At 39.3% G+C, this 13,229-nt stretch overlaps 1 protein-coding gene across 8 annotated transcripts in view; it reads right to left on the bottom strand.

The window, feature by feature from the left end:
- The window catches only part of MAP3K13 (mitogen-activated protein kinase kinase kinase 13), a 167,206-nt gene extending 159,676 nt beyond the window's left edge, over positions 1 to 7,530 (bottom strand). For 3 of the 8 annotated variants that reach the window (XM_064584064.1, XM_064584078.1, XM_064584068.1), the window contains exons 1-2: positions 7,442 to 7,530; positions 5,463 to 5,589 (exon numbers count right to left, since the gene is read on the bottom strand). The gene's annotated coding sequence lies outside the window, so the exon portion shown is untranslated. The other 5 variants (XM_064584116.1, XM_064584088.1, XM_064584112.1 and 2 more) reach the window with 4 other exon arrangements.
- Between the last annotated feature and the right edge of the window lie 5,699 nt (positions 7,531 to 13,229).

Genomic DNA, 13,229 nt, shown 5'->3' on the forward strand with positions numbered 1-13,229 from the left:
TATACTAAATCTCAATGCCTACTTTTGTGCTCATTCTGACTTGTTTCTTTTTATTTTATGTATGCCTATAAAACTGCCTTTTTTCCAAGAACACTTTAAGCTTTTAAAAATTAATAATAATGGGGTTCCTAGATAGCTCAGTCAGTTGGGCAACCAACTCTTCTTTTTTTTAATTTTTATTTATTTATTTTTTTTAAAAGATTTTATTTATTTATTTGCGAGAGAGAGAATGAGAGACAGAGAGCACGAGAGGGAGGAGGGTCAGAGGGAGAAGCAGACTCCCTGCTGAGCAGGGAGCCCAATGCAGGACTCGATCCCGGGACTCCAGGATCATGACCTGAGCCGAAGGCAGTCGCTTAAACGACTGAGCCACCCAGGCGCCCTTCTTTTTTTTTTTAAAGATTTTATTTATTTATTCATGAGAGACAGACAGAGAGAGAGGCAGAGGCAGAGGGAGAAGCAGGCTCCCTGCAGAGCAGGGAGCCCAATGCAGGACTCAATCCCAGAGCCCTGAGATCATGACCTGAGCCAAAGGCAGATACTTAATCGACTGAGCCACCCAGGCGTCCCATTGGGTGACCAACTCTTGTTTTAGGTCGTGATCAGGTCGTGATTTCATGGATCGTGAGATCAAGCCTCACATTGGGCTCCACGCTCGTCGGGGAGTCTGCTTGGGTATTCTCTCCCTCTGCCTCTTCCCCCACTTGCACTGTCTTTCTCTCTAAAATAAAAAAATAAATCTTAAAAAAAATTAAAAATAATAACAATAGCAACTAATACATACTGAGTCTATACTTTGTCCTGGGCACTACTCTAAGCATTTTATGCAGATTAATTCATAATCTTCACAAGAATCCCATGAATTTGATATAATTATTATTATCCTCAATTTACAAATGAAGAAACTGAGGCACATAGAAATTAAGAAATTCTGGTGGTTTACCTGGCTAGTAAATAGTGGAGTTAGGATTCAAACTCAGGCCTTTTGGCTCTAGAGTATCAACCTATGCTCATTACTCTATAAAACTGGTTTCAATGCAACAAAATTGACAAGGACTAATGTTTTCAAATCAGCATTGAGCCATGTCATAATATTTCACTTTCTGATCTTCTGATCAGAGAGTATAGTGACTAATTTAAGTTTCCAAACAGGAGTAATGTAGAATCAGTTTCAGCAGTCACTACTCAGAAGTAACATCCTGCAGGAATGTCAAGGAGTTTAAAAATAAAGCATGCCACTAAAATATTAACAGTGGTAGGGGATTATAGGTAACCTTATTTCTCTTTGGTGATATCACAAATCTATCACCAAAAGAGAAATAAAGTTACCTATATGATATATATATTCACATCACCCCAAAATATATTTCTATATTCTAATTTCTGTCAAGTGGACATGGATCACTTGTATAATAAAAAAAGGTTGTTTAAGCATGCCAACACCATTATTAGCATTAATATATATTAAACTTACATTAGCCCTCGGCCTACTCACAATTTGCTGCTTCTAGTACACTGTGGAGTTAGATACCAGTTAATTAAGCCTATTAGAACTATCTTTAGGGGTGCCTGGGTGGCTCAGTCGGTTAAGTGTCTGCCTTTGCTGGGGTCATGATCCCAGGGCCCTGGAATTGAGCCCTACATCAGGCTCCCTGCTCAGTGAGGAGCCTGCTTCTCCCTCTCCCACCCCCCCTGCTTGTGTTCCCTCTCTCGCTGTCTCTCTTTGTCAAATAAATAAATAAAATCTTAAAAAAAAAAAAAAAGAGCCATCTTTTAAAAAAGTCAATAAACTGAGTAAGGACCTAAGAAAAAGCATATGGGTTTTATGTCTTACAATTTGGGAGCTCAGGTAATTTTTAAATTTACTTCCTGGTTACATGGAAGTTGAGGTTGGTGGATAAATGATGAGTGGATAAGTAGGGATCAGTATTTAAAGACAGGGATAACAGAATGTATACTCATATTGTAATAAACACTTCATTGCAGTATTAAAAAATTTTAGGATTTGAAAAGAACCTTTACAATAATCTAGTACAATCTCCCGTACAATAAGAAATCCCCTCTACAACATTCCTGATGTTCAAACTCTGCTTAAACAGCCCTAATGACCCAAAGTTCACTGCCTCTGGACACAACCTGCTCCCCTGCTGACTAGTTCTATACCTTCTCTCACTTGACGTCAAATAACAAACAGCAACTGTGCTTCCTACAGTTTTTCCAACTCTTCCAAATTCTTCTATTTTCTGAACAAAATGGTCCCAGTCCCCTCAGTCTAGATCATCACAGTTATCCTTTTACATAATCACAAAACTGGTTAAAAACTCTCGGGGACACCTGAGTGACTCAGTTGGTTAAGCAACCAACTTGTAGATTTCAGCTCAGGTTATGATCTCGCGGGTCTGGGGATCGAGCCCTGTGTCAGGCTCCCTGCTCAGCGGAGAGTCTGCTTGAGATTCTCTCTCTCCCTCTCACTCTGCCCCTCCCCCTGCACTCTCAAATAAATAAATCTTTTTTTTAAAAAGTTAAAAAAAAAACAGTTCTCTTATTCTTTGAGGTATATCTAATGATCAAATCAGTTTTTGTAGAATGTTTTATAAGTTAATGGATCTAGTTCATCCATGGTCATACACAATTGGAAAGCTATGAAAGACTTACGGTCCTAGCTCAAATCCAAATTGAACAGCAATACATTTTTTTTTCTTTTTCTTTTCTTTTTTTTTTTTTTAAAGATTTTATTTATTTATTTGAGAGAGAGAGAATGAGAGAGAGAACACATGAGAGGGGGGAGGGTCAGAGGGAGAAGCAGACTCCCCGCCGAGCAGGGAGCCCGATACGGGACTCGATCCCGGGACTCCAGGATCATGACCTGAGCCGAAGGCAGTCGCTTAACCAACTGAGCCACCCAGGCGCCCAACAGCAATACATTTTTGAGTTCTCCCTTCTCTTCTCCTCTCCAAAATAATACCACCAAACAAATCTTAAAAGATACCCTCAACCATAATCTTACATGTTTGCTAGATTTTAATTTTCTCTCAGGCTTCTATCTACCTTCCTATCACTTGAACCTGTGAATGATCTTAAAACAGCCAAAATTCTTTAAGCTGCTCTCATAATCATGAATTAGCCCATGACAGGCCCAGCTCTAAGGTCTTAAAATTCTGACTTTTTTTCTTCCTGTGCTAACTGGATATCTTCTTATCCGGAACTTTTGGTTTTCCAGAAAATTTTATATATATTATGTGTAAATAATATATATATACACATTTTATAAATACATATTTACATGCATAGACACACACACATATACATGTATCTTCCCTAATTCTATGTTATCTACATGTAACTTTTATGTTCATGTGCTCCTTTCTATGTACCACCAGACGTACCATAATCTGTTCTATTCCATTAATCATGACTCAGTCCCCAGATAAATGGCCTTGATTTTGACTTTAACAAGATACACAATCAGCAGTATCATAAAGGTATGTATCTTACAAAGCTTATTCTCAAGCAAGTTTCAAATAAAATCCCATTACTAATGAACGAAGATTACTATATCTTTAAATTTCTTGTACTCTTGTATTCACCTATTATTATTATTCCAAATTTCCACAATGAAAGTGTGGAAAGACAAAGACAGCTAGAGAAGTACAAGTCACAAGAAATTTTTGCGGAGTCCCATGGCAAATAATCAGCCACTTCAAAGGAGATTATCCATATATATCTAAAGGATCTTTCTGCTTTACTGATTTTGCTAACAGAGAAAATAAGCCATTCTTTGAAATGCTTTAAGCCAGCTCTAAACATCAAGAACAAAGTGAAATAATAAATAAGACTTATTAAAAGAGTAGAGTCCCTCAATAGCAATTCAAATAAAACAAAGTCCATCACATTCAGTAATACTGAGAGGCTCAGAAGGATCATGCCAATACATCAGAAACCTAGCCTGCAAACAAAGATAATACCCATATTATATGGGGAGGCCAGTAACATGCTACAATTGCATATGAGTATTAAATTCAGCAGCACTAAGCACTTAGTTTGTTCATAAGAATAATAATGTAATGTCAAGGTTAAAAACCTATTATAATGTCACCAAACCTTCCATGTAGCTCTGGCAAAAACTTCAGTCACTTATACAACCCCATTCCCTCTGAATAGTGCAAATAATTATAAGGACAAAAGTCATAAGGAATAGTTGTAGGCTCCATAGTTCTTAAACTAACCTAAAGCCTTGTCATTTGTTTGTTTCCTAGTATTATGAAAACATGTTCATGGTTAAAAATCCAATCTGCCAGAAAGAGTACACAGAAAAAATATGAATCATCTTCCTACCATAGACCTATAGTCTCATTCACCAGGAGTACCTGTCTATAGTTCCTCATACAGATTCCGAAGAAATTTTGCATGTATATATATAAATGTATGCTTTTAAAAACACAAATGAAAACACACTATACAAACAGTTCTATATTGTTTTTCTGTTAACAATGTATCAGATTTTGCCATACCTCTGCCTATGGATTAGCTTCATTCTTTCTAAGAGTTATAAAGTACTACATTACATGAAGGCATTTATTAAATCAGACCTCTGTTGAGGGATGTTTAGGTTATTCCTAGTTTGTCTGTTTCTTAATTTAAAATAATATGGTAATGATATCTTTATATACAAATTTTTGTGTGCAGGCGCAAATATATCTAAAAGATGAATTCCTAGAAGTACTAACTGGTTTTGGAATTGAGTAAATTCTAAACAAGAAGCCAGTGTCTCTACAAAGGAAACTAGGAAAAACTACAAGTATAATGCTTAGTGATTAAAAGGTGCCAAATATTACCACAAAGTTAGAAGTTAAAGATTTGAAAGTTAACAAACTCCTAAGGTAAAATAGGGAAAAAAAAGAGAAAATTTACCCCCGGGACAGGAAGATAAAAGGCTTGTAGAATGAATCCCGCAAGTGATTTTTAAAAAAAAAAGAAAGGAAAATAGCATAAAGCAAGATAAAGGGAGAAAGAAGACATTTTTTAAACTTTTTTTCTTGCTTTAACCTAACATGTAAAGTAAAACTGGCCAGAAGATTTGGTACATATATTATCACAGAGCCAAACTTGGATGTGAGATGATTTAAATGACTATCTGAAACCCCATTCCTACAGTGTATCCACAGGCTGATATATTCTACCAGGCTCTAAAGTGTTGAAATGAGATCTCCCAAAAAAAGAGAACAAAGCAGTAATCGTCCAGGAGTAATATAACTTGCCAATCTCTTTAATTTCTGATTATTTTACAAGGAAATAGTAATAATTACCTCATATATACACAACAAACCTCTCTTTGGAAGATCCAGATTAAAACAAAATTTGAAGATTCATTCTATATTTTTCAATCACAATCCTAAAATTTCCTAGACCAATCCAAGGCTGTTCTATTTCTCACCTAACATAAAACACAGTCAACAACTTACCTTTCCCAAAGTGCTAGGATTTGAATGCCACAACATAAACTGATTCATGTTTTTGTCCATTTATGGTCCGTGGATTTCTTTAAATGAAGTCCATGTTAGCGTCCATAGATATCAGTGTTCTGCAAAACTGAAAACCTCAAGAATGTCAATGTACATACCTAAGTTACCACTTAGATACTAAATTATTATGAATAATAATAAGTTATTATTATGAATATAGACATTTAGATATGCAAAATTAGTGGATATGACATTGAACAGCAGAATGAGGTAGCAAAATTATACTGTATTTTTAAGTAAGACATTACTATTAACAAAATCTAGAAGATCTCGAAACACAGCTTTGTACCATATTTATATGTATTCTAAAGGTGGCACCATAGTAAGAGCTTGTAAAGATGGGAATGATTTGGATACCAACACTTTCCAGAAATTGGGAAAACAAATTTTAAAGCCAGGCAAACTTTTAAAATTTAAATGACTACAATAATGTACTTACATGTCTACTTTCTGGGTTTTTTCAGACTATTTTTAAAAACATCTTGGATTTTTCTTTTTTAAAGATTTTATTTTTAAGTAATTGCTACACCCAAGGCGGGGTTCCAAACCACAACCCCAAGGTCAGGAGTCGAATGCTCCACAGAATGAGCCAGCCCGGTGCCCCTAGGATTTTTAAATCTAAAAATGCTTACTAGTTTCTTCTTTGTAAAAACAAACAAACAAAAGCATAAATTCAGGTTTTTCTACTCCATTATATCCAGTCTAAAAAAGATTCTAGAACCTCTTAGGAGCTACTACACATTAGATAGCACAAAGCCCATACACAAAATCACTGCATCCAGAAAATGATCCATTACACAGCCTGATGTGTCTGTCCTCTGCACTTTTTTCCACTTGACAATCAAAACCAATCCGGTTACAGCACTTGTTCTTTAGGTCTATGGCCACTCTTCATCACATTTAAGACACCTAGACAAATATTTTATGAAGAAGACAATTTAATCTTCAGGGATTCATTCTTTTGGAGGCCTCCTACAAGTCTGTGGAAGGAGTTTATGTTATGTGAACACACCAGGTGAAACCTCTGACTGGATTTTTATAAATTAATTTCATCTTTGTTACGAAATCTTTCTTATTTACCTCTCAAATGTAAGAAGTACCCCAATGTAAGAAAGAAAACATGAAGAAAATGGAAAGTAAGTTTATACTGCTGAAAAGAAAGTACTTAGAACACTAGAAGTTCAGTGCTACAACCGTAGCTTATCATTCCTCCCCCATCATTACCTGAAGTTCTTCCGAGAAAAATAAAGGAATCTGAAAGAAGCTGAATTAATCGCTTTATCCTCTACCCCACCATCGAAATATTAAAACAAGTTTATAAGTTTCAATAATCTCACAAAACAACAACAGTGCTCTGAATCTCTACTCCCCCAGCATCCTCATAAATCACTGGTTAGCAAACTACGTTGAAGTCACTTCTACACTCAGATAGAGATCCTGAAGTTCGGGAGAAGTTCCCCTTGCTGAGCGAGAATCTGGTTCGTGCGTTCATAATACATAATTCATTCGTTCAAGAATGCCTAATAGTGGCAAGGCACTGTCTTGGATTAAGAGATGAAGTACCTGTCCCCTATTAGCAGAACAGAGGCGGGGGTTGGAGTAGGTAAGAAATGAACTCTACGTCGGCTCATTTCAACGCCCAGGCTCCACCTCTCACCCCAGAGCGCCAAAGCTCAGGAGCCCACGACCCCCAGCCATGACCGATTCCTGAAAGTCTCAAGCTGTATTTCCCCGACGACCTCGGTCCTCACGACCCCGTTCCCAAAGTTCCTCGCACCCCTCCCTCCCCAGGGAGTCTGACGCCAAGGAGACTTTCCTCCAGCCTAATGCGAGATCCATCTCTCTCCCTGCCCGAACTACCGGGGCCACCAACACCAACTTCCACCCTTGACCGGGTCCAAGTTTGGCGTGCACGTTACCTGCCCGGGATGCAAGGTTCCAGGAGGACCACAGACGCTCCGCCCCACCCACCGCGACGCCCTCCACAACCAGGGACCGCCTCCAGGGCGTAACTTCCGGTGCATCACGTCCGGCCGAAATTCCGCTAGGCCCGATGGTCCCGCTTAGCGTCCAACCCCCGCTAGTGACGCCACTTCCGACGTCTTCCTTGGTTTCCCCGGGATCCACGCGCGCTCCGGATCTTGTTTATGGGGTATCTTTCCCCCCTGCTTTCCTTAACGGCTGTGTAGTCCCGCTCGAAGTTCATTTTTTGTTTTTCAGACTGGTTTGCCAGCTTCTGCAGGCTTCTGCAGTCACTTCCCTCTGCTCCCTCTTTGTCTTGAACACAAGATTTTTCCGATTTTTCTGCTCGGTGGAGTGCCCCGGAGCGCGGGCTCTGAGGTGGTACTGTCTAGTTTCGAACGCTGCTTCTCACATGTAAGGGTGTTAACCTGGCAGGTTACTTAACTTTTCTGTGCCCGTTTCTTTGTGAGACAGAGATGACACTAGTACCTAGAACGTAGGGTTGGTGTGTGTATTTCTTGAGATAACACATGGAGAGCTCTGGCACAATGAAGCGCTCAACGAGTGTTAACGATTACAGGCAGTCTCTTCTTTCCTGTTGGAACTGGTAAGTGGTTAGGAAAGCTGGAACCAGTTTTCTTGTTACCCGTTGTATCCTCAGCTTTTAATCAAGTGATTAATAATACTTGGTACCTTCCTCTGAAGTGTGAGCTCCTCCAAAGATAGAGTTTTGTGTAGGAACCAACTTCAGCCCTACTTGAAGTCACCTGCCTGCTTGGTTATTGTGCTAGATACTGGAGGAAAGATGAATAAAACCCAGGCTCTGCCCTCAAAAACATAGAGATAATAAATTACGGAAGGAAGAAAGCTAACCTAGGAAAAAACAGGAGACCAGTTGAGCTGAGGGTTTATCCTTACAACAAAAACTTCACAGAATGTTAGAAGTGAATTTAGTTAACCTCTTGATGTTACAAGTAAGGAAAATTGGACCCAGAGAAGCAACTGACTGAAAGTCACACAATTAGTGCCAGAGCCAGGACCAGAAATGGAGTCCCAAAATGCTCACCACCTCCTTCCATTCCCAAAATATGCCTCAGGGTGTTAATAAGGTAAAAGCAGATTCACTTTCAAGACCTTCACTCTCAAGTGAAAAGGAGTAGGAAAATCCCAGTCCAAGACAGGCAATGTAACCTAGCGGGTGCCACACGATTCTGATGATCATTTGAATGTTCTGATCTGGCGCTGCTGAGTTCATTTCAAATAATTAGCTCTCTCTCCCCTGGAAACTTCTTATATTTACCCAGAACTGAGGGGTTAAGTATCAGCTCCTGTGAGCTCTATCTTCTGTTTTAGCTGGCTAGACAGGAATAAGTAACTGATCCAAGCAGTAACCAAAGGTAAACAGAAAGACTGCATTGCCAATGAGGTGACACAATCTTTTTTTTTTTTTTTAAGATTTTTATTTATTCATTTGAGAGAGAGAGCAAACAAGAGCATGAGCAGGGGGGAGAGGGAGAGGGAGAAGCAGACTCCCCGCTGAGCAGGGAGTCCCATGCCTGATGTGGGCCTTGATCCCAGGGCCCTGAGATCATGACCTGAGCTGAAGGCCGACACTTAACCGACTGAGCCACCCAGGTGCCCCAAAGTGACACAATCCTATTTATAGACTAATCTATTGCAAGCAATTTCTCTTAAATATTCAGTCTTTGTTCTAGGAATATAACAAAGCTAGCATGGGTATTATTCAAATATTGGTACTAAGTCTGTGTTCCAAATAATCTGGTAATTCTATGGACCCCATAGAATAATGTAGTTGGAATAGATGAAATTTAAGGTTTCTGCCAACTCTAGCATAAAAAAAGATGACATTTTTAATGAATCAATCATAAGAATTAAATAATCTGCTGAAAGTCACAAAGTTAGCCAGTGGCAGTCAGTAGAAAACTGAATAGAATCTAGAATGACTAGTTCTGACTAGTATTTAGAACTGATTAGTTCTAGACTCTCAAACTCCTGATTCCATTCATACACTTATTCATTCATTCATTCAGGAGAGACACCATGCCAGGCACTGGGTATACAGATGAAGCCTGGGTGGGTCAGTTGGTTGAGCATCCAACTCTTGATTTCGGCTCAGGTCATGATCTCAGAGTTGTGAGATTGAGTCCTGCTTCAGGCTCCATGCACAGTGTGGAATCTGCTTGAGAGTCTCTCTCTCCCTCTGCCCCCACCAAATGCTCTCTCTCTCTCTCAAATAAATAAGTCTTAAAAAAAAAAAGATGAATAAGTAATCTGCTTTTGAGGAATTTTATATCTTGTGAGGGAGGCAGAACTATTTTTTTTTTTTTAAGATTTTATTTTTAAATAATCTCTACATCCCGCACCTGGGTGGCTCAGTCGGTTAAGTGTCTGCCTTCAGCTCAGCTCATGATCCCAGGGTACTGGGATCGAATCCCGCATCGGGCTCCTAGCTCAGCGGGGAACCTGCTTCTCCCTCTCCCTCTGCCTGCTGCTCTCCCTGCTTATGCTCTCTCTCTCTGTCAAATAAATAAATAAAATCTTTTTTAAAAGTATTTATAATAAATAAATAAATAATCTCTACATCCAACATGAAGCTCAAACTTACAACCCCAAGATCAAGAGTCTCATGCTCTACTGACTGAGCCAGCCAGGTGCCCCATGGAGGCAGAACTTTTAATGGAAAAATAATTCAGTGTTAATATTATTATAGGTCCATCTAGTTCCTTCTTTCAATCAATGCACTTTTCCCCCTTTGCCACCAAAATACCATAACTTGACAAAAATAAATGCAAAAAATATGTTTTAATGATATTTAAAATCATTTGAACCACAAGAGTCTGAAACAATCACAATTTACATAGATCTTTATATAGGTATTAGAGTCAGTGTTTGGGTTATATGCCTATCTCTGCTATTAACTAGCCATGGGACCTTAGACAAATCACTTCACTTCTCTGGGCCTCAATTTCCTCTTTAAGGAAATTACTCCTCCAGACAGGAGTAAGCCTTGTCTTGTTCTGTGTAGTAGAAAACAATGTATATTTCCCACTGTAACCACTAGATGACACACTTTCTTTTCCTCCCTCCTTCTCGCCCTTCCTCTTCCTTCCTTCCGCCCTTCCTCTTCCTTCCTTCCGCCCTTCCTTCCTCCCATCCTCCAGTCCTTCCTCCCTCTCCCTCCCTCCATCCTTCCCTCCCACCCTCTCTCTCTCCCTTTCTTTTCTTTTTCTTTTCTTTCTTGTTAGTTCATCTGACCAAGACATCATTACACCACCTATCTGAACAACCACCCAAATAAGTAACAACCATGCATCCCAAGACTCTAGGAAATGACAGGCCTAAAATATTTGTTGGATGAGTGAAAGAATGAGTGGATTCTAGGATTCTTTCTGGGCCCTTTTATCTCTTACTACTACTGCCTTTTCTTCTATTAAAATAATCTTGAAAGCTGTGATGGTGGAAAGAGGAAGAAAAGAGACAACAGATAGGAACTGGGTTGGGAGGAGAATGCAAAAGGCACTGCATTGCATCCCAAAGTGAACAGCAGTGCACTGTGATATTTATGGCTGAATAATGTAATGTCTGAGACTTATTTTTAAATAATATGGAAAAGTTCAGATAATTAAGATGGGTCATATATTAATGTTGGAGATGGATATATTTGGTTTCATTATATTCTTTCTACTTTTTTATATGCTTGAAAATTTCCACAAAGTTTAAAATAAGGTAATGAGGGCGCCTGGTGTTGGGATTTGGTTGCAGCCTATGGGCATAATCTTTAAATATGCTCAATAATACATACATACATAATAATACATCATTGATCTCTGATATTTCAATCAGTGAAGATAATTGACATGACTGAGACGTTTTTCTGCCACAGTTGAGACTTCTTTAGGAATCCTGATAGCTTATCTTCATCATGAAGATACTGAATACTGTGTGTGTGTGTGTTATATCTCCAAAGCCCAACATTTGAGCAAGCCACTGGAAATTATAGAAATTGTCATTACTAATATTATTGGCACAGTAAAGAAATTATTTACATCACATCTCTTATTTCAAGTACTTATGTGAGCAGATTTTCTCCTCAAATGTCAGCCAACTTCACTGGGGAAGAGTGTACTCACTGCCCATTTCTTTGCTGTAATAGTTAGGATAGGTTAAAATTCTTTAACAAACAGACCCACATTTATTTCTTTCTCTTGTAACAGTCCGTGTTGGTTCTAGTCAGCAGGCAGCTCTGCCGCACAAGATCATTTGGGAAGTCAGGCTTCTTCTATCTGTGGCTCCCTCCTTCTCTGAGGCCTTGTGCCCATTTATATCCCACAGTAAAAGGGGAAATGATGTGGAAGAGAACATGTGAAAGATTTTATCACTTCAGCTGGAAAGCAATATTTTTCATTTGTTCCAGAACAATCTAAATGGTTTACCAGAGAAGTCAGCCTTAGCCCTCATGGCTTCATGCCACTATTGAATGAAGTTTCACAACCAAGTTTAGATAGTCATCTCCATTTTTACTGTGAGTACATATTTGCATGATCTAGCACACAAAAGTTCTATATTTACATTCTTTTATTTGTCTTAAAAGTTTTAAAAACCTCTTCTAGGTGTGCCTGGCTAGCTCAGTCGGTAGAGCATGCAACACTTGATCTCAGGGTTGTTATTGATCTCAGGGTCGTGATTGATCTCAGGGTCATGAGTTCGAGCCCCACATTGGGCATAGAGTTTACTTAAACACACACACGCAAAAAAAAAACCTCTTCTGATTAACTGACCTATTTTTATAAGTTGCAACACAACAATGAAAGTGACATAATATTCAAGCTAATATTCAACATGCAAGTGATGTTGAAGGGCACTAGCCAAGAGAAATGACATCCTGTTAAGTAGCACTTGTTGAGACAAATTAAATGAGAAGACAACTTAAGAATATAAAACTTCATTGCAATGCTCAAGAGACTGTCAAAGGGTCAAGCAGTCTGTCATTGGCAGTATGGTGGCACTTGATAGATTGGCTTGCCACACTTCCATAGATTTGGTCCGTAAGGAGACTGAATGGATTTTTTTTAAAGATTTTATTTTATTTTATTTTGACAGAGAGCGAGAGAGGGAACACAGGCGGGGGGAGTGGGAGAGGGAGAAGCAGGCTTCCCACGGAGCAGGGACCCCGATGCAGGCTCTGGGATCATGACCTGAGCGGAAGGCAGATGCTTAACGACTGAGCCACCCAGGCGCCCTGGGACTGAATGGATTTAGACAGTTTATTATTTACATAGATAGCAAAAGAAAGATATGGTTATCACCTTCCTGTATCCCTAGTCCCATAGGATGACACCAAATAGGAGAGGCTACATGACAGATCACGGGAACCCTGAGTCACTCTGTTATTGAGGAAAAGGGCAGGGTGGGCGCTTGTAGGAAATAGAGTGGGTGCCCTCTTACATTTTGCCCACTGGGTGCCTCCTTTGCTTACCTTAGTCCCTGTCCCTACCTTAGAACTACTGTTGAGCAGTTCTATAGATTTACATAGAAGTTTGCAGCTTGTACTAGGGAGAAAGCTCTGCATTCAACTAAAACTAGGGAAGTAGGTGAGAAATGACCTATGGCTAATACCTCCAAGATAGAGGTGAGAACCTGCCTCAAGACAGCTCCACACCATGCTCATCAACTCTTGATCCAGGAAGAATTTCAGGCCATTCAGAACTATTAAGTCTTGCCTAC

The sequence above is a fragment of the Mirounga angustirostris genome, unplaced genomic scaffold (assembly GCF_029215605.1).
Source record: "Mirounga angustirostris isolate CCGP_5_RB_7025 unplaced genomic scaffold, mMirAng1.0.hap1 SCAF_1, whole genome shotgun sequence".
Taxonomy (NCBI): domain Eukaryota; kingdom Metazoa; phylum Chordata; class Mammalia; order Carnivora; family Phocidae; genus Mirounga; species Mirounga angustirostris.